General features: G+C 41.4%; 1 protein-coding gene across 10 annotated transcripts in view; it reads right to left on the bottom strand.

Moving 5' to 3' along the window:
* TENM2 (teneurin transmembrane protein 2) overlaps positions 1–22133 on the bottom strand; it is a 1186617-nt gene that overhangs the window by 315703 nt on the left and 848781 nt on the right. The window contains exon 1 of one of the 10 annotated variants that reach the window (XM_063665340.1): positions 11971–12077. The exons of the other annotated variants lie outside the window; for them this stretch is intronic. The gene's annotated coding sequence lies outside the window, so the exon portion shown is untranslated. Of the gene's footprint in view, positions 1–11970; positions 12078–22133 lie in introns of those variants that run through there. 10 annotated transcript variants of the gene reach the window in all.

Below are 22133 nucleotides of genomic sequence, written 5' to 3'. Positions count from 1 at the left end.
TTAAGTTCTCCTTGTGTGTCGGGCACTGTGCTAAGTGTTGTACATAAATCATTTCAATATATTCCCACTTACTCCTAGGGGACAGTTCACTTATCATGCCCATTTCACAGATCCAGTAAGTGAGGTTCAGAGAGGTTAAGTAACGCACCAGATGTCATATAGCTTAGTAAGTAGTAGAGCCGGCACATGATCCCAGGGTCTCTTCCCCTCCCAGGGGTATGCAAAGGAACCCAAAGCCAGAACATAGGCACACAGGGAGGAAACAGGTCCCCTGCCCTGGCTGACATATGCCTAGCAAATACAGAGGAAAACAGCCTTGACTCATTTCTTTGCACATTTGCTTAAATGGCAGAATCCGATCTTGTGAGAAACTGGAGGGAATCGCCCACCACAAAGCTCTGCACCACCTCACGGATGCTGCTTGAATCAGGAGAAATAGGCCAGAACAGCCAAACTGCAGTGCAATCTCTTTTCTATGCCTTCCCAAAGGCCCTCCCCAAACTTCCTTCAATGTGCTGCATCCCTGGCTCCCCTAACCAGCGGCGTGAGGGGCAGAATGAGGAATGAGCAGCAATTAGGCCTGTCAGGGGCAGAACCAAGGGCACACTCCATCCCAGCTTGTCCTGTCCTGCTCTGACCGGAGGTACTTTGCCAAGAGCCCAGGGATGGAGGGAATAGGTCCAAATCCAGCCTCCTCCCATATTTGAAGAGATTTCCTTATTTGTCTCTAAGTATTGGGCACTTGGGACAATGAGCTTGCTTCTTCCTTCTGTCTTAACACCTACCAAATGACTTATCTCCTAAAGAATGGACTTGCATTTTTCGTTATTGGCACACATATGGTATGGCTGGCTTCACAGGGCAGGTGGCCTGTCTGCAGTCTTTCTTGGATCGGTCACTACTGTCACAAGCTGCAGCTGCAGCCTTTCCACATTTCGGAGTGGAGGAGAAACAAGAAAGGGGATGAAGGAGTGAGTCAAGTTCTAGCCTCCTCCTCATCTCCCCAGCCGCTGGCTCCAGCTCTAGCCAGTGCCTCTGGCCTGGGTTGCACAGTCCTGTATCAGGGGGCTGTCCTTGAAGGAAGCACCCCGCTCAGCCTGAACAGAGGCCAGAGAAAGAAAGGGCTGTGCTTGCCTGTAAGGAATGATTTATAGCTCTCTTTCTTACACAATATATATGACCTCAGAGAAAAACATTCCAAATGCATTCGCAGTGACGCACAGATCAACATTGCATAGCGGAACATGAGAATTACAGTCACAAGGAGCAATCATTTGCAGGCTCAGAATTCAAAGTTTTCCTCAGCTCTGCCTACGTTCGTAAAGGACTAGGGTCTGCAGGGACATCTTAGATCACCTAAGTCCAATAGCTCCCATTTAATAAGCACCAACTGTGTGATAAGCACTCTACATATTTCATCTTATTTAAAACTTACAATAACCTTTAAAGCACTTTAAAGAAGATATTGCTCTCCACTTTAAAGATGAGGAGACCGAGGTGCGGGGAGGTTTAGTAATATAATTCTCTCTCCTTAAATTTTGTATTTAACTGTAATGTATCTGTGCCCCGCCAGGTGCTTGATTTGCCCGCTGCTTACATTTCTATTGTAATGCTCAGCACATGGTTTTATATTATTTTTGGACTCTCCTGTGCTCTCCACTAGATCATGAGTGCCTCCATTCAAGATAGTCTGTCTCACTCGTCTGTATATCCCAGCATAAGGCTACAGTGCCTGGTATACAGTGCCTAGTGGTGATGAATGAATGAATGAATGAATGAATGAACAAATCATGTCCCTGGGATTTATATTTAGAGTCTCAGAGGACAGGGATCAGAGTAGATTTCTGCCTCTATCCCTTGAGTGTTCTAGCTGATTGCCGGAATCAATGACGTCCTCCCACTTAATTCCCTCATTCCTGTTACCTCTAGGGCTGGGAGATGGCTAGACACAGAGGGAAGGTGACTTCAAACTCCTCCGTCTTTGATTGTTTTTTGGTTGTTTTTCCTGGCACTTGCTGCCTGATCACCTCTTCTGCTTTTTTAAAGCAACAGTTTTACTGAGATATCATACAATTCAGCTTTTAAAAGTACACATTTCGGTGTTTCTTTAGTATATTCACCAAGATACGCAACCATCACCACTATCTAATTTTAGAACATTTTCGTCACCCTCAAAGGATACAACATACCCATCAGCAGTCACTGCCCAGTCCCTTCCTCCCTCCCATAGCCTCTGGCAAATGTTAATCTACTCTCTGTTCCTATGGATTTGCCAATCCTGGACATTTCATGGAAATGGCAATTCCCTCTGTTTATTATAACCATGACATCTGTCTGTTGCAGAGCTCCATCAGAGCCAGTCAAAGTTCAATCTCAAACGGGGCACACTGCCTAGCACTTAAAAAGATCTTCCCCTGGCAACCTGAAGCAGGTCCCCTGCAGGCCTTTTTTTTTTGGCTGAGACCCTGCTGCTGTTGATATTTTTCAGATGGAGATTGTTAGGTGTTGGCAATTGAGAGCCAGTTGCACATGTGAATGTCTGAGGGAAGAGCTGGGAATTTGTTCTAGCGGTTCAGGCATGGCTGTAATCACCTAGCCAGGCACAGGCAGGGACATTTGTGGGAGGGGAAAGAAGAAAGGATAAGGGGACTCTTGAACTGGGTGCCAAGTCAGTAGCTGCCCTTGGGTTAAGAGCTTAATAGCTATTGTGAATTTGGGACCGTCCCGCCCCAATAGGGCACGTTCTCACACATGAAGGGTCAGAAAGGGATTTTAATCGTAGGTGCCACATCATTTGACCATTGCGCCTATACTCATTCTTTGCCTTCCTAAATCATCAGGAAAGTATCACTTGAGATCAGTGTCAACTCCATTAGCTACTTTGCAAGTGACAAAGACAAAATAAAAAAGACCACTTGAAATACTTGAGAAGGACCCTTCTGAAGAGAAGATTTTATTACACAGTTACGTCTGAGCAGTGCCTATCTGAGCATTTCAATAAATCTACATTACCCTAGGTATTTTGGCCTCCTCTGGGAGAGGAAAGCCTATCAGTAGAAAGTAATGATTTTGGGTTTTTCAGTTGCCCTAAGGATCTTGACAATACTATTAAGACCCATGCACTCCCTGTCGAGAAGTTTAGGAATGAAATTATTAATATGCCCAGACGTTATGTTGATTGTTGTGCTGTAGCAGAAAATACTCTTTCTGTTATGTGAGCAGCATTATCACTTTCCCAGGCAGAGAATTGCATCAAAAATTTAAACTCCTCTCATTCCAGCTCCTCACATAGCTTTTCAAGGTCTTATTGTAAAATAGGCTGGGCAAAATTTGGATATTTCCCTACCCATGGAAGATAATATGTTTTTCAAAGACCAGGATATTTTTTTAAAAAAGCCAAACCTCACAGTGGAATTCTCTTCCACTGAGATGCCATTCTTTAGGTCTTTAACTAGATTTTCCTGGGGGTGTATTTCATTCTTTTTTTTTCTCTCTCTCTCTTTGAGATGTTTACAGTGCTTTTCCCCGAACACAGAAAGACGATCAAAACAAAGATAAAATATAATTTTGATTTGAGATTGTGCCTCTGATGAACAGAATAATGGAAACAAACTCTGATCTACACCATTCATTAATACCAAGAGTGGCCAAAGCACACCAGTTAAATGGCAAGGATGGGATAAAAGTTCCTGGAGCATTTTCACTTCAAAGCTCAGCAGAATTATTTACTATCTGGGTGACCTTTTCCCAAAATCTCTCCTGGTACATGCCTTATAGGGCAAGGGAACAAAAGTTTCTCCATACTATATAAACAGAAGCCAGCTGAATGTCAGACCTTGAACTGCATCTGGTGTCATGTCAAGTGACAGCTGATGTCATGGGATGTAAAGACATATCGCTGGAGATATTTTCAGAACCCCCTTTTTGCCTTTAGAATGCACACACATACACACACATGCACGCACCTACACAAGTAATTACCCAAGATAATCAAATATCCAGAGAAACATCCACTGCCTAAGACTACATGGCTCAAGTACTGTCAGAGAGAGCACTCTCTGGATTTTGCTGGTAATTGTTTACTGGGTTCTTTCAAAGTTATCTTGGAGTTGTCTTTACCTCCCAATTAAAATAAATCAGACCTCTCACAGTGCTCAAGACCTTTCTTATGATGTTGCATGAATGATGAGTAGAAGTACCCTGCTGCTGAGCAGGCTTAGAGGAGAAACCTCTCACCCTCACCTTGAAGATCCCCAGGATGCCACTAACTCTTAGAAAAAACTGGGACCACCAGGAGGCCAATGTGTTATCAGCCCTCAGTTTTGCAGTGGGAGGAAGAGGCATTGCCATAAGAATCACTGGGACCCACTGTGCTCCACTGGGAAAAAGGTTTCTTTCTAGCAAGGGTTCAGGATGCCATTTCTAGGGCCGTTTCAGTCTTGAAAACATTAATCTCTCCAGTTTTGCCTGGAGGACTTCTGAAGTTAGACAACCAAAGTTTTGAGGTGCTTAACCTCTGTATCCTCATCTGTAAAAGGTGGTTAATAACAGTTCCTACCTGGTAAAGAGAGTTAAATGAGATATATGTTTAAAGTGCTCAGAAATTGCATTACACATAGGAGGACCTCAGGAAATGTCAGCATTTACTTTCACCTGAATAGACTAATTATTATTTATTTATTTACTTTTTTTGAGATGGGAGTCTCATTCCGTTAACCAGGCTGGAGTGCAGTGGCGCCATCTCAGCTTACTGCAAACTCTGCCTCCCGGGTTCAAGCGATTCTCCTGCCTCAGCTCCCAAGTAGCTGGGACTACAGGCGTGTGCCACCACATCCGGATAATTTTTGTATTTTTAGTAGAGATGGGGTTTCCCCACGTTGGCCACGCTGGTCTCAAACTCCTGACCTCAGGTGATCCTTTTGCCTTGACCTCCCAAAGTGCTGGGATTACAGTTGTGAGCCACTGTGCCTGGCCTATTTTTTGAGGTGGTGGAGTGAGGGGTGACATAGACCCTGTGATTTAGATTTTGGTGTGTGTTGTTTTTAAGAGGCAGGGTCTTGCTCTGTCACTCAGGCTGGAGTGCAGTGGTACAATCATGGCTTATTGTAACCTCAAATTACTGGGCTCAAGCAATCTTCCTGCCTAAGTCTTCCAAGTAGCTGGGACTACAGGCACACACCAACATGCCTGGCTTTTTTTTTTTTTTTTTTGGTAGAGATGGGATTTTGCTATGTTGCCCAGGCTGGTCTTGAACTCCTGACCCCAAGCAATCCTCCCACCTTGGCCTCCCAGAGTGCTGGGATTACAGGTTTGAGCCACTACACCCAGCCAAGATTATTATTTCAATGACTTGAAAAGCTTTCTGTTGCCAGATACTTTTAAGGTAAATAGCACCATTAAGAATAAGGGACCTTTTTCCTACTGAGTTATAGTAACTTCAGGCCTTACAGAATATCAAAATAATCAGTGCACTTATTTTTCACATTTGTAGTTTAAATACACTGAAATAAAACTATCCAATGGTGGACAATGTGAAGTGTCTATAGCAGCTTTTTTCCTTTGATAAATTCTCTTGTTCATTTATTAATTAGCACAAGGAAGACCTGTGTTTCCTTGAGTTCTGGTAGTCCTGGTAAGCATCAGCCCCCATTTTGCATGAAAAACCTTATAATAAAATCAAGGTTTTCAAGTTTCTTTGGCTCATTTATGAGCCATGCAGGTTGCTCTATCATTGCAAGCCACTGTTGAACAATTCACTGACGTCCTGAGTTGTTCATCACATTTAGATGGTTTAAGTCATGAATTAGCAATTTGTTTCTCAGGGCTTCTTGGGTTACTGAAACATTCTAGTATTTATCATCTCAAATAGGATCATTCTTAATCCCATAATGTAGAGAGGGAGTCATCTCTCACGTGAAATAATCAGATTTGGCGGAGAAAATAATTTCCATTTCTAACACTGCCTATCTGACACTTTAATAGTGTAGTCTGGAAAGGCTTCTCGATAAGATGATATTTGATCAGAGACCTGAAGGAAATAGAGAGAGAGAGCCATTCCAGTGTCTGGGGGAACAATGTTTCAGGCAGAGGGAAAAGCAAGAACAAAGGCATTTTAAATCTGGCACTTGTGTGGTGTGTAGGAATTGCCCAGAATATCAGCCTAGGTTCGTCTCTTTCCTGCAGATTCAAGCCTAGTTCTTGAAGAAAATATTGCAAGAAATAAGAAAGGCCCTGATCTGGATCCTTACTGGCCTCTGCCTGATTTGGAACCAGCCAAGCAGGCTCCTATTTGAGGCTCCTTGCATTTGCTGTACCCTTGGCCTGGAGATACAGATAATTGAGTAGCTCACTCTTTCCATGTCTGCAGGTCTCAGCTCAAATGTCATCTTTTAAGACCTGCCTTCCAAGACAGCGTCAGTCATCTTATCCTCCTTCCATTGCTTTCTTTTTCTCTAAAGCACATATTGGCACCCATTTTTTAAAAAACTCATTGTCTTTCTGCACCAGAAAGTAAGTACCTTGAAGGCAAAGATGCTATTTTATTCTCTGTTGAATCCCTGGCTCTTGGAGTACTTGGTAGACACAATAAATGGTTGTTGAATGAATGACCGAATTAGTTAATTAATTACATATTGACAAATACGGAAAGAACAAAGAAATTGGAGAAATATTCCACATTCCATCAGAAATGAAAGTATGTCCAAGTATACCGTGGCATCGTTTGAGACAAATCTCAAAAGTTTGAACTTGATCAAAGTTCAAGAAGAAAAATTATCATGGGCTTCCTTGCCAAAACACAGCTCTATCTCATGCAAACTGTAGTAATTTTTTCTATTACTACAGCAATCCAAACATGACAACAAATGCCTTACAAGCAGAAATCCCCATGGAACTAATGGGAGCAGAGGCCTCCCACACACCCCAACTGGGAATAGACATATTTCACTTCCAAACTCTGACTAACAGGATCTCCTGTGGCTCTTTCTGCCACCTGAAAATGTTCACTTTTCATCACAAATCCGTTGTATTAAAGAATCTTTGCTAAAGGCTTCTGACTCAACCGGGCGGGGTGAATCCTGATTCATCTGCGTAGTTGGTGATACAGAAAGGAACTCAATGTGGCACAGAAAGAGGATGATTTGCTAAGAGTTTGCAAATCAAAAGCAAGATGTGTGGAATTCCGCTTCTTTCAGGAAGACTTTTTGGATTGGATCAGATGAAATCCAATGGCTTCCTCAACCCTATGCTGACAACTATGATGTTTTATGGTTGCTCCCTTCTAGGGCTGACATTGGAGCTAACATCAACACATTATATATTGAAAGACTTTATTTGATAATTTTTAGCCCACTAAATTGTTATAAGCTTCTCTGATTTATACATGGGGAAACAGAGCTTGGATAGAGTTTCCATTTAACAGATTTTTTTGTGTAAAGCAGCGGTCCCCAACCTCTGGGACACAGGCCAATACAGGAACTGGGCAGCATAGTAGGAGGTGAGCAGAGGGTGAACACGCATTACCGCCTGAGCTCCGCCTCCTGTCACATCAGTGGCGGCATTAGATTTTCATAGGAGTGTGAACCCTATTGTGAACTGCACACATGAACATTCTAGGTTGCACACTCCTTATGAGGATCTAACTCATGCCTGATGATCTGAAGTGGAACAGTTTCATCCTGAAACCATCCCCCTCTTCCGTGGAAAATTTGTCTTCCATGAAACTGGTCCTCGGTGCCAAAAAGGTTGAGGACTGCTGTTGTATAGAGCCTAGAAAAGCCATATGCAGGGAGTTACTTGAGAAAGTCTTTTATACTCTCTGAGAGAAATCCAAAGAAGTGACAGTTTTCTCCACAAGATTCCTTTTGCCTTCTGTCCAATTAAATTCCTTACGCAAGAACAGTGACACGTTAGCTAAGCTCACTTATGACAAACAATTTTTTTTTTTTTTTGAGATGGAGTCTTGCTCTGTCACCCAGGCTGGAGTACAGTGGCACAATCTTGGCTCACTGCAACCTGCACCTCCCAGGTTGAAGTGATTCTCCTGTCTCAGCCTCCTGAGTAGCTGGGACTACAGGCGCATGCCACCACACCCGGCTAATTTTTGTATTTTTAGTAGAGACAGGGTTTCACCATGTTAGCCAGGATGGTCTCGATTTCCTGACCTCGTGATCTGCCTTCCTTGGCCTCAATTCTTAATCATTGATTTGTTCATTCCTTCCGTTATTCATGTCTTCATTTGTTCACATGTTCCTTCATTCAGCAATTAATGATTGGGCACCTACCCTGGGTCAGAGGGCTTTTGGAGGTACAGAGTTCCTGGCCTTGAGGAAGGTAAAGAAAGAGACATGTCCTATGCTGACCTTTTGGGTAAGCCACAAAGACTTCACCTTAACTCTTTTGTTCGCTTGTGGTTTTTAACCACCAAAATACTTTACTTTTCCATGTATGTTGTTTTCATGTTTCAGCTCGTGTGTAAAATTTTGGAGAGGCCATTATGACATACTGCTTTGAAAGTGTTTCACAGAGGCATATTGTTAAACTCTACATCAACGCCTTTCCCCTCTCCTCACCCCAGCCTTATCTCCCAAGGCTAAGTCACTATTCTGTTGGGTCTACACATATGCACATCTGAATGTGCAGGTTTTTTGCTTGCACACCATTTAAAGGATGCATCATGGCACACAGAGCAATTCACAAGAATGTTAATTATTACCTATGGAGAGAAACTGTAACATTTTGATTCATTTGTGTTTTCAACTGAATGCGGTATTTATCAACTGTCTTTTGTGTTTAATTCTAGATAATAGAGCATGGCAAATTGGAGTCTTCAATTAAACACACGGAATACATGTGCTGTATTTCTTTCTTTGCAAGGTTCAGAGTCCGAATTCCTGCCCTGGGTTCTGAGTTGCTGAGTGGAGACTATGATGGAGAGCAGTGGAGACACGTGATTTTCAGGGTACTCTTTGCACTCATGAAATGGAGCAAGACTTATGAAGGGAAAATGAAAGAGGAGGATAGGAAGATATGTCACCTCCTGGGTTTCCTCCAATCATCCAGTCCTCGTCTCTCTATATGTCTTTGAACACTGTGAGTGCCATCATGCCAATTCCATGGATGAAACAAATACCCATGACTCAGCATTTTTCTAATGAAAACACATGCAGTCTGACCCGAAGGAGAAACCACAAACAGAATTGAGAAAAGCAGGCAGGCAAACTTTGCTTTTTTTTTTTTTTTCGTTAACCAACAGAAAATGTAAGGACTGTTTTATTAGGGAATAAAGAAAAAATGACTTATAGAATTAACCAGAAGCAGCTCATGATAAAATACAGTATCATGCTAGAAATGCATGTTTTACTCTTCTTGAAAGCTAACCACATTGCCATGATGGGAACTCTCACACATTGCTGGTGGGGATGCAAAATGAGACAGCCACTCTGGAAAACGGTCTGCCAGTTTCCCGTGATGTTACACTTACCACACACCCTAATAATCCCAAGTCTAGGTATTTACCCTAGAGAAATGCAAACTTAATGTTCAACCCAAAATCTGCACATGAAAATTTGTAGTGGCTTTATTCCTCATCACTAAAAACTGAGAACAACCAGATGTCCTGCAAGTGAATGAATAAACAAAGCACAGTAATTCATATGCTACAAAGTATAATTCATGGAGTACTATGCAGCAAAAGCAGGAATGACTAGATTTAATAACAAAGTATTGTATTGTTGAAAATTGCTGAGTGAGTAGATTTTAAATGTTCTCACCACAAAGAACTGAAAAGTATGTGAGGTAATGAATATGTTAATTAGCTTGATTTGGCCATTCCACAATGTACATATATCAAAACATCATGGTGTATACCATAAATATATACAAATGTTATTTGTCTATTAAAGAAGTTAATTAAAGAAAAGGATGGACTATTGATACACTTGGATACATCGCAAAGGTATCATGCTGAATGAAAGAAATTAGTTTCAAAAGCTATAATTTCATTTAGATGACAACCTCAAAAAGACAAAACTATAGTGACAAGGACAGATTAGTGACTAGGAGAGACTGAGACCGGGCTGGGGTGTGTAAGTAACTACAAAAGGAGAATATGGGAAATTTTCGAGGCGAAAGGGTTGTCTTGGGTTCCTGCAGTTGTGACAGTTCCAGAAATCTGTATTTGTGTTAAAATCTACAGAACTGTACACAGTGAAGCCAATTTTACTGTATGTTAACTTTAAAAATATAATACAACAATAAAATTAAACATCACGCTGAATGCTAAGAATAGGACAGACTTGCTTCGATGGATGGGGGAAAGACTTGCTTAACAGCAGGAGCCATTTCAGGCAGAGACATTGAGGCTACTCTGTAACAAGGGAGAAAAGCAGCCTGAAAACTTGGCAAATCTGTTTCCAAAATATTTGTGATGTCCTTAAAAATAAAAGCGCACTGGAAAACACAAAAATGGAATCAACCTCTGAGTAAAAGTCCTATTGGCATATCGTTAATCGTTTTTGTATTTACATTCATTTAAATATTGTTTGCTAAAGCTCGTGTGATCTATTGCAAACTGTTTAAGAAGCTATACTGTGTAAAAAGGAGGATGAATGGTTTCACTGTACAAAGCTGTCGGCTTCTCTACTGACACTCAGCACAATCCATAACCTTGTTGAGACATTAACAGGACTACATTACTCATCACAATAAGATTATTAGTTGATGGGAAACAAATTACAGAGCTTCCCAACCTGCTCTACTTCCTGACTGCATAAAAGGCGATTTTTCATGAATGGAAATTGCTACCCAGGAAGAAAAACTTGTCTGTCTTAGGAAATTTCCAATAGTAGAAGGGGTTCATTCTGGGAACAAAAAGTGCAAAGTGGTAAAAGAAATAAAAAGTTTAAAAATTATTTAGATGGAAGCCTAAGGGTGCTCACAGCTCGGCAACATATTGGGTAGAGATACAGAACATGAGCTGGGGAAATCGAAAAAAAAAATCATACCTGTTTTGTTTAATGAGATGGCACAGCTCTGCATGTTGCCATGGATTTATTGGAAAAACACCTTTCAGAATGGAGGGGATGCCAAATACAGTGCTGGCAATTTACAGAGACATCTAAAATGACTTGGTCTGTTCTAGTCCCTGTGTCATGAATGCCAGCAACTAGCAGAGGCTTTCTCATCTTTTAGTTCTCAGATCCTCCTGGAGTACCTTCCTGGACCACTCTCTTCCCCTGCAGGTGGAACCAACTTCTCTCCTTCACCACCTCCAGGAACCATGTACAGACGCTATATTCCCACCCACCACTCTCGTTCATTACTCTCCTTATCCTTTTGCACAAGGGACTGAGCTCCAAGTCCAAGGTCTGTTATATGACTGAAGGGGAGTTGCAATAACGGTTCATTAGATCACAGTTTCCAATAGCAACGGCTTAACCTGGGGAAACAGGTGTGGTGTAATTAACATAGCTGTCTGTACAGTTTTGGCACCTGTGACCCACATCAGTCCTGTCCATCAGATTCCAGGGGGTTCCTAAATGATGGGGCTGGGAACTCACAGAAAAGAGAGGGATGTAAAGAAAAATGGCACTGCCTAGGCTCACAATAGGGACTTTGGCTCACAAAAGCTTGTCCCAGGAAGTAGACTAGGACAACATGTGAGAAGTGTGAGAATCCTAACAAGAGTGCCATCGGCACTGACAGATAATTCACGACACTCCATTGCACTAACGGCTCTTTTCACGCCTCTGTTTCTCTCTCGGTTTGTAGAGCAGTACCTTGTCCTATTGCTCTCTAGCTTTCTGGGGAACGCTCTTGCCCTGGCTCTGTCCTCGTCCCCTGAGGTGTTCTGACCTTTCCTGCTTGCACTCATGAGGGCACAACTAAAATGCCACCTACTGTTTTGTTTCCCACCCCCTTTCTTTGCTTCCAGTCTCAGAGAAAGTCAATAAAAGCCATCATTCTGCCTACCTGGACGACTCAAGGGCAGTGCAGCCTGCACACCCGTCCTGCCGAACGCGTACTAAGCTAAGCCTCCTCCGTTGCACTGGTCCCTGCTAGCTGCCCGTGATGCTGAGCACACACATGCCAGGCCCTGGAAGGCTGCCCTGAATGGGCTGGAGCCGAGTTTCCTTGTGGGAAGACGGGAAGGTTCGAGCGATATGGGCATGCCCTGAGTCAGACAGGCGGGTGCTATCTTTGTCTTCCCTCCCAGGGATCACGCTGCCAGTCTGGTTAATACCCAAAGGCTCTCGGCATGTCTCATTGCTCCAGCCAAACTCCCTCGTTCCAATTTCTTCCTCTGAAGCAGCTTTCGTCGTGTTACATCAGTGGCTAGGCTTGACATCGGTACTTGTTTTCCAGGGGAAAACAGACCCTTTCAAGTACTTGCTTTTAAAGGTGACGACAAATGGGGATGTCTACACTCCTACCAGGTTACATTTTGGCTATAAGATGAGGTATGGTCTGAAGCCAAAACAATTTTAAAGAAAATGTTGGGAGAGGAAATTGGAATCTTTCCCCTTCTAGGAGGAGGGATGTCTTGTTTTCTGAGTTAAATGCATTTGTTCCACCCTGTTACGATGCTGCTTTCTCTGATAGTTTAGGGATAAAACAATTAATGTGATATGGTGCTGGAAATTCAAAACATTTGGAAGTTTATAATAGGATCTGATGTAATATTATGTGGGCAGGTTTTACTCTTCTACAAAACAGCCTTTCTCAACCTAACCAAAGAAGGTTGTCCAGGATAATATGTGTTCTGGGGGAATCAGTCCCAGTTTAACCTGATTTCTAAAATTGGTTTGATAATTCTAGATCAAGTACCACCCTCCTAAAAGGTGCAATCCTAGATGTCTTCGCCATATTCATATTTACACTTTTCTGTCATCTCCTTTAGCACACTGTGTGTGTCAAATTCATTTTCACACTTATTCATTAACAATATTGATGATAATGATAATAATAACAATTGCTAACTTTTTGTTAGCACTTTTACCACCTGCCAGCTTTTGTTTTTAAGAACTTTACATAGATAATGGTATTTAATCATCACAGTGACCATACTGGGGTGGAAGGAGACACCCATTATACAGATCAGGAGGCTGAGGTTTAGAGAGGGTAAGTACCTTGTCTCAGGTAGGAAGTGATTGTCAGCCCAGGCCATCCCATCCCTGACTCCTCACTCTAGTTGGTCCTGGGTCATGAATGTGCCTTTTTTTCACAGTTTATTCATAAATGAATTAGTCGAAATGCGTGAACTTCCCAGACAAACCCAAATCACTGTCTGCAAACGTTTGATATTTTTATTTTAACCATGCTGTGTGGATATAATAATTCAAAACTGGAAGCTAAATTTGGCTGCATTTTTAAAGAGAGCATAATGAGCATAATTCAACATTTAATTGATGACTGAAAACCTATTAAGAGAAAACATATTGTACTATGCAGTCATATAGCTGTGTATTTCCTTTTGATTTATTTTGTCTCCATCCTTGAGGTCACGCTGTCAATCTTTGGGCTGTTTCTGGGCCTGCTGCTCACAACATCACACACCCCTTACCATTTTTGCTGTTCATCTCTGAAGTTTTTGTTTAAAAAAACAATTAAATTTTTAAAAGTCATGTGTTAACAAAGAACAAACAAACACTTAGCTGAAGGCCTAACAAAGTATAGAGCAAATGCCTTCTAAAAGCCATTTTGAGAACTTACGGGGCAGTTTTTGAAACTAATTTCTTTACTTGGGGTTATCGCCCAGAAAGTCAAAGTTGTCAAGGGCCTGTCAAGAACACCAACTGTGCTCTGAATTGTCACTTCGCTGGTTTCTGCACGTGACCTTGTTTTCCCAGGTGGAATGTAAAATTGGAAGGTGGAGATCACCTTATATTTGAAAAATGAAATCTTGCCACTGCTTAGGCTGGGGCTGCAAAGATACGAACCCCCTTCCAGGAGTCTAGAGTTTAGCTCTTTTCAATACAACGTGTAGGCTGCTATGGTTGGTAGGGAAGACAGAAGACACCTGGTTTGGTTTTGGGGTTGGCAAACGATGGCCACGGACCACATTCAGCCCCCGAGCTAAGAATGTTTTATACATTTTTGAAGGATTGTGAAAAAGAAGAATATGTGATAGAGACCGTGTGCAGCTCACAAAGTGAAGCCTGAAATATTTTCTATCTGGATCTTCACAGGAAAAAAAAAAATAGCTGATTCTTGGCTTAGCATGAGGGAAGGCTTCCTGGAGGAAGAGGTACATGCACCGTCTCATTATTAATTCAACAAGGTCTCCTTCAGTCTTACACACATATGCATGTATATTATATATTATATGAATGTTTGAATGAATGAAAGATGAAACAAACAGGCATAATTGGTAGGGCCAATTAGTGTTGACCATGGACAATGATTCGACCCTACTAATTATGCCTGTTTATTTCATCGTTCATTCATTCAAACATACATATACATATAATAAACATACATACACATGTGTGTAAGATGGAAGAAGACCCTGAATAATTAATAATGAGACAGCTACCATGAGCAAATACAGACTGTAAATCAGCACATTCACTTTAGCTCATTGAAGACACAACTGAGGAGAAAAGCCACAGAACAAGAAACAACCACCTTTCCTTTCGCAGGTCCCATGTTACATCCACTCATCATTAGTCTGTACGAGACTGAGACCTTCACGATGGAATTGCAGCAAGAGGTGTGCTGCTAAGCAGCCAACAAATGATGCCTCACAGAAGTTAACACTCTCTCCCCCTCCTGCACCTGCAGTCAGACTCCCGACTTACAACTGTTCACCTAGGCAGCTCAATATGGACCTCGGTGAAATCAGCAAACATATCTTTTTTCTTCTCTGGTGTTTTATATCTTGCCTACTATTTGGGCTTTATTGAAACAGAAATGTCACACTGCTACCTTTAGAACACTCATAGAGTTTGAACTAAGAACACTGTAGCTAGTGCCCTACACAAGAAAGTGAGGGGATGCAGATTTCATCTCTGAAACGGCAGAAGTAGACACAGCTTCAAAACAGCTATTAATCTGCGATAAGGAAAAAGGCATAAGGGCTCAAGATCTTCCTTCCAACTCCCACCGAAACCAAAGTTAAATAATCCAGCTATTTCTGAAGCAATTAGCAGTATATATTATTTCCCAACACTCATGAACGAAATCATTTTGAAAACCAGTGCTCTTGACACGTTTCGCTATAAAATCAATTACTTTTAAAGGCAAGAAGCTCATTCTCCACCCGGGGAACATATGATACACCACCTGCCTGCTCCAAGAGATGTTTCTGTTTTTTTTTTTTTTTCTAATGGGTTGATGGGGTTGGGGTGCTCTCCCTTCTGGTCTTATCTGCACATTTCAGCAATAAGGAATTTCAAACACATCCCAATATTCTACGACTATTATATGGCCCAATTTACAGGCCTTTTGAGTCTACACCTTCAGGAGACTCTTTATCTTCTGTTAGGAATTAGGCTTTCCCAAACCGATATGATCTCAATTATCAGAAGTACATTCTCACCCAAGTTCAATCTCTGACATCATAATAAAGTACAGTAGCTCCATTTCTGATGAGAAAAGCTGATTCAGGGTGATACTGTATAAATCTGTTTGCATAGCAGGAATCAGGCCTGAATTTATTTTCCTAGAGATTTTTCATGGATAACATTTTCATTTTCATCAAAGGCAAGCAATTTAAAAGTTCCTCTTGCTGTTGACAATCTCTATAGTTGGAAACTTGGGATGATTACAAATGGCAATGCTTTTCAAGGGGCAAAGGGTGTTATCTTATTTCCAGAGCTTATAGCATAAGGCATGGTCAGAATGGTGCTGCATTAGTTTGCGATCTTCTGCTTTTTTGTAAGAATCAAAGGCAAATAACTCCTCTTGGCTAAAGGTGGCACTGACAAAGTTGTAAACCTTATGCAACTGTATGGTGTGCACACATTGCTTAATAAGTGTTTGAAACTGGCCATTTTCTATCAGAGCAAAAACAATAGCTCTTTTGGGGCTAGTTTAAATGTCATTTAATGCATTTTCAGTTTAATTCCATTAATGGCACCTTGAAAAGAAATCATGCTTTTTAAAAAAAAAAATCTCTTCTTTAGAAATGATTCACTCTCTGTCAGAAATTGGCTAAGAATTAAAAAAAATTCTACCAGCCTGGGAAATGTAGTGAGACTTTGTCTCTACAAAAATAAAAATAAAATAAAAAAATAGCTGGCATAGTGGCATGCACCCGTAGTCCTAGCTACTCAGGAGGCTGAGGTGGGAGGATCATTTAAGTCCTGGAGGTCAAGGCTACAGTAAGCTATGGTCAAGCCATTGCACTCCAGCCTGTGCAACAGGGTGAGACCCTGTCTCTAATAAATAAATAAATAAAATTCTAAGAAAAGCTCAGCTAATTTAAACTATAAGTTAATTGTTAACAGACACTAAAAATGCCTTTTTAAAAACGATTCTTCATTGATTCTTCATACAGTATCACTAACTTATTTGTTCCTACAGAAAATGGAAATATTTATGTCTAAGCATCCCCAAGCACCTTGATTAAAAAAATTAATGTGTTAAGAAATCTGTATTTGTGAGGATGTGTCTCAGGCCATGTCACGACTACCATTCAAATGACCTCTAAAAAAGCCCCCTCTATCTGAGATAGGCCAAACTCAATTGATCTTTTTACGTCTCTGGTCTGCTCTGGAAGAAAGTAAAAACTGCGATTTCCCTAGAGTGCAGTAAAGAGATCTGAGCATGCCTCTTCTTTAAGCAATAACCATTAATATGGGTTCCGCTTGTACCAGACATCTGTAATGCTTTGGGCTGTATTTTCTGGCAAGATAACAGTGTTGTCTTGAGAATTGGTGCATGAAGACGACAGAAGGCAGAGAGGCAGAGCTGAACTGCTCACTTGTGCTCCTATCTGAGGGACAACAACTCTTATCTTGCATGAAAACATAGCCCTGAACCATAAAGAAAAATTTCCTAAGTCTTCCCCTACCAATTTTGTCAGTCTCTATTTTTGCTTGTGGCTCATGGCTGACCTTGATTAGAATCCACTCTCCCATGTAGCAATTCGAGGGAATCTGAAATAAGATCACTGAGGAACATCTCTTAGACTCCTTCAGGTCCAGACTCCATTTCTTTGACAAGCCATTCTATGGGCAATCTTTCCAGAAAATGACCCAGAAATAATATTCCATAAATGCAACAGCCACTTATGAAGCATCTATTGTATGCCTGAGCCTGATTGTGATGCTAAGAACATGGTAATATCTAAAATATAGTCCTTATCCTTGAGGAGTTGGTCCTTTAGTATGAGAGACAGACGACTTCAACAGAACTTGATAAATGGAAAGAAAAGGGAATGTGCAGGGTATTCTGGAACTATCTTCTTCTGATGATAACATAATAGAAACTCATAGGCTTTTGCATAGACTCAGAATTTTCTAAACTAGGGCAATTTCATTGGCAAGCAAGATAGGCTATAACATCCTCTAAGAGGCATTTCTCAAATGCTCTTTAAACAGTCTAGGAATCATCCTGATCTTCACCCTCCCTCCCTCCGTCCCTCCCTTCCTTCCTGCCTGTCTTCCTCCCTCCATCCCTCCCTTCCTTTCCCTTTTCCTTCCTTCCTTCCCTCCCTCCCTTCTTTCTTTCCTTTCTCTTTCTTTCTCTCTCTCTCTCTCTCTCCTTCCCTCCCTCCCTTCCTTCCTCCCTTCCTTCCTTCCTTCCTTTATTTCTTTTTTTTCTTTTCTTTTTCTTTCTTTTTCCTTCTTTCTTTTTTTTTTTTTTTTTTTTGAGCCAGGGTCTCCCTCTGTCACCCAGGCTGGAGTGCACTGCAGCAATCTCAGCTCACTGCAACCTCTGCCTCCCGGGTTCAAGTGATTCTCATGCCTCAGCCTCTTGAGTAGATGGGACTACAGGGACGCATCACCACATCTAGCTAATTTTTTTTGTATTTTTAGTAGAGATGGGGTTTCACCATGTTTGCCAGGCTGGTCTTGAACTCCTGACCTCAAGTGATCCACCTGCCTTGGCCTCCCAAAATGCTAGGATTACAGGTGTGAGCCACCACACCTGGCCCACACATTCTTTTATCACATATTTTGGTGTCTCTTCTGTGCCAGGGGATGATATAAGCCTGTCGCCCTCCTTCAGTAATAATCAAATAATTAAATGTGCTGTTTTCCCATTGGATGCAATTTTGAGAAGACCAAAGCTCTAGCTATCTGCCTAACAATCTCTCTCTCTCCCACAGCTCTATCATGGTGCCTGGGACTGTATTAGTAATATCCTTTATGGGCCTAGAGGAAATGAATGTCTTCAAATTTGCTAAAGCTTCATGTTATCAAATTAATCTCATTGTCATCCAATGTCCTATTAAGACGTGGGGTTTTGAGGGCCTTGGGAATGGAATTGATAGGTTTTGATGTTGGAGTGAGAATGAAATGGGAACCATAGACATTTCGGGGGCTCCTAGAGAGGGTAAGGAAATGCCAATAGGAGAGACAAGAAATGATGAAGATAATTCTTACATTTGTCTTACCATTGTTATTATGCCCCCATACCCTAGAGAAGAAGGAAGGAGAGGAGGAAGAAGAGGAGGAAGAGTTGTGATTAGCTGATTTTCCTTTTTGCTGAATGAAATAAACTGTATCAACCCACCTCCTGGACACTGTTGGGTTAACTGGGATAATGCTGGCAATTCCCTGCCAAAATAATTTCAAAAAAGCATTTAGTCTTCCTATAGTATGCCTTTATCATCATTGGCATATGTATTTCAGAACATCAGCCTCTCTATAGCAGGCTCCACCAGGCTAGGTCTGCTTTAGAGTTAGGGTGGGCAGGCACTCAGGACCCAGGCCAGCAATGGAGACTCAAGGGTGGCCTCAGGCAAGCCAAGGCAGGAGCTCGGTTTTTTTCCTGACACCAACCTCACTCCAGCTAATGAGTCCCCTCACTCTGGTTCTGCCCAAGCCAGAGCAGCCTTCCTAGGGGATTTAAATAAGGAAACAAAAATACCCCCAAACTAGGTTCCAATATTGCTTGCTTTCTTCGAATGCAAACCACTTGCTCAAGGAGGCATCCTGCCCTCCCTCCCTGTGTGCAGCACACACAAGGAAGCCTTCTGTATGGATTGGCATAAAAATAAGGATTGATTTATGCACTTAAGGCCACCAAGGGAGTGACATAAACCCCGTTGGTGTCCCTGCATCCAGGAGACTACATTAACACCACTGCATTACCTGGAAGATGTGCAGAATCACATGTGGCTGACATCTCCCCCGACTCAGCAGCCAAGATTCTCACAGGCACTATTCACTCTACAATGTCAGTGGAATAATGTAACATTCAAGAAGAAGGCTCCTTGTATAGCAAGGACACTTTGGAATTATAAAACATTGGGAAGAAGTAGAAAGTGGCATAGAGATTTTTGACTTTAGACTGATGAACCCAGCCTGATGGAAAGGGTGACTTTTAAATCATGAGCCCCCATCTGTGGGGGAAATCAAAACAAAAATCAAAATAAATTTTAAAACACCTCTGTTTTTCTCTCTCTCCCATAAGACTTGTATGTGCACACACACACGCAAATGCAGACATACACACGAATACAATGGGCTACCTACAAGACGTCCAAATTAAAACCTGAAGCTGGCCAAAAAATTAAAAATTAAAAATATCAAACTCCAGGCTGTTAATACCAAATTTTGTTGTGTTTTAATTAAAGTTTTTAATTTGAGATAATTGTAGTGTCACATGCAGTTGTAAGAAATAAGACAGAGAGATGCCAAGTACTCTTTGTCCAGTTTCCCCCAAAGCTAGCATCTTATAAAATGATATCATAATATCACAACTAAGGAACTGACATTGACACAGTCAACATACAGAAAACTCCCATTGCTAAGACACTAAGGTCTTGTGTGTGTGTGTGTGTGTTGGAGTCTCACTCTGTCACCCAGGCTGAAGTGCAGTGGCAGCGATCTCAGCTCACTGCAACCTCTGCCTCCTGGGTTCAAGCGATTCTCCTGCCTCAGCCTCCCAAGTAGCTGGGATTACGAGTGTGTGCCACCAAACCCGGCTACTATTTTGGATTTTTAGTAGAGACAGGGCTTCCCCATGTTGGCCAGGCTGGTCTCGAACTCCTGGCCTCAGGTGATCTGTCCGCCTTGGCCTCCCAAAGTGCTGGAATTACAGGCGTGAGCCACCAAGCCTGGCAAAGAAGGTCCTTCTTGTTGCTCTTTTGTAGCCACGCCCATTTCTCTCCCACTCTGCTTTGTAAAAACTAAGGTGAAGTTTACATATAGAAATCATTTCTTTTACAATGACAAGTTGAGGAGTATTTAATTATATATATATATGCAAAACAATAGAGAGGAATTCAACAAAATTTATAAAGAGGAGTATTTATGTGTGGGAAGAATACAGGTGATTTTCATTTTCACCTTTAAGCGTATCTTTCTTTCCTATTTTTATTTTTAAAAATTGTATTCAGGCTCATCATACTCAACCCCGAACTTTATTTTTATTTTATTTTTCTTTTAACTTTTATTGTAGGTTTGAGGGTACATGTGAACGTTTTTTACATAGGTAAACATGTGTCTTGGGAGTTTGTTGTACATATTATTTCATCACCCAGGTATTAAGCCCAGTTCCTAATAGTTATCTTTTCTGCTCCTCTCTCTCCTCCCACCCTATTCCCTCAAGTAGACCCCAGTGTCTGCTGTTTCCTTCTTTGTGTTCATAAGTTCTTATTATTTACCTCCAGCTTATAAGTGAGAACATGTGATATTTGGTTTTCTGTTCCTGCATTAGTTTGCCAAGGATAATGGCCTCCAGCTCCATCCATGTTCCTGCAAAAGACATGATCTTGTACTTTTCATGGCGGCATAGTATTCCATGGTGTATATGTACTACATTTTAAAAATCCAATCTGTCATTAATGGGCATTTAGGTTGATTCCATGCCTTTGGTATTGTGAATAGTGCTGCAAAGAACATTTATGTGCATGCCTCTTTATGATAAAATGATTTATAGTCCTCTGGTTATATACCCAGTAATGGGATCGCTGGGTTGAATGGTATTTCTGCTTTTAACTCTTTGAGGAATCCCCATATTGTTTTCCATGGTGGTTGAACTAATTTACACTCCCACCAGCAGTGTCTTAAGCATATAATTTGAAACGTTTTGACAAATATATATACCCATGTAACTATTGGCTTTCTCAGGACAGAGAATATTTCCACCACTCCAGAAAGTTTCCTTGTGCCCCTTTCCAGGTAATCCTCAACCCTCTGGAAGTCACACCCATGATTTCTATCATCATAAGTTAGTTTTACATGTTTTGAACTTATATAAATGGAATGATATGCAAGTACTATTTTATGTCTGACTTCTTTCACTCAGCATAAAATTTTTGAGGTTGATCCATGCTGCTGAGTTGTCAGTAGCTTATTCCTTTGTATTGCTGAATAGTATTCTATTGTATGATGCTATTCAAGTCTTTTCATTCATTCACATGTGGATGTGAATTTATTTCCAGCTTGGGGTTACTGAGAAGCAAACCTGCCATGAACATTAATGCATAAATCTACATTTGAACATATATTTATATTTGGGGGGTCAATACTGATGAGTGGGATTGTTGGGTATATGTTTAACTGTATAAGAGAATGTCAGTTTTCCAAAATGGTTGTACCAGTTTATACACCTACCACATGTAGAGTATGTGAGGTACTCTACATCCCTGCCAGTATTTGGTGTTCTCAGTCTTTGTAATCTTAGCCATTCTGGGGCTTATGAAATGATACCTAAGTGTTTTTTCCCTTTCTACCTGAAGGCATGGTAGAAAGAGGATCTTGAGACACATTTTGTAATATGGATTAGACATGAAGTCAGACCTCATTAAAGCCCCAGGTTTTGCCTCTAGGTGGAACCTTTAGACAAGACGTGCAATCTCAAGCTCTCCAGGTGCTTCTAATGCAGGTGGTCCTCCCGCTTTACTTTGACAAAGGGTGCTGGGAAATAAGTTTCATATATTTCTGATGTATCCATTTCAGTGGAGTCCCTTTGGTTTTGATGAATGCTTTCTTCATGCTGCTGCCACCTTGAGTTGA

Source organism: Pongo pygmaeus, chromosome 4 (assembly GCF_028885625.2).
Source record: "Pongo pygmaeus isolate AG05252 chromosome 4, NHGRI_mPonPyg2-v2.0_pri, whole genome shotgun sequence".
Classification (NCBI taxonomy): domain Eukaryota; kingdom Metazoa; phylum Chordata; class Mammalia; order Primates; family Hominidae; genus Pongo; species Pongo pygmaeus.
This window is presented reverse-complemented; position numbering and strand designations above follow the sequence as displayed.